The following is a 274-nucleotide window of genomic DNA, read 5'->3' on the forward strand; positions in this document are numbered from 1 at the left end:
TGATTGAGCATTGAATAAACTCCAACCATCCTCTAGCTATAGGCATGAGGTCCAATCTTCTTAGTTGAACCGGCTTGCCTTAGGAGTCAATCTTCCATTGAGCTCCTTCTACACATATGTCCATAAGGACTTGGTCCAACCTTTGATCAAAGTTGACTCTCCTTGTGTAGGGGCGTGCGTTCTCTTCCATGTATGGCAAGTTGAACGCCAACCTCACATTCTCCGGACTAAAATCTAAGTATTTCCCCCGAACCATTGTAACATAATTCTTTGG

The sequence above is a fragment of the Arachis ipaensis genome, chromosome B09, assembly GCF_000816755.2.
Source record: "Arachis ipaensis cultivar K30076 chromosome B09, Araip1.1, whole genome shotgun sequence".
In the NCBI taxonomy this organism is placed as follows: Eukaryota; Viridiplantae; Streptophyta; class Magnoliopsida; order Fabales; family Fabaceae; genus Arachis; species Arachis ipaensis.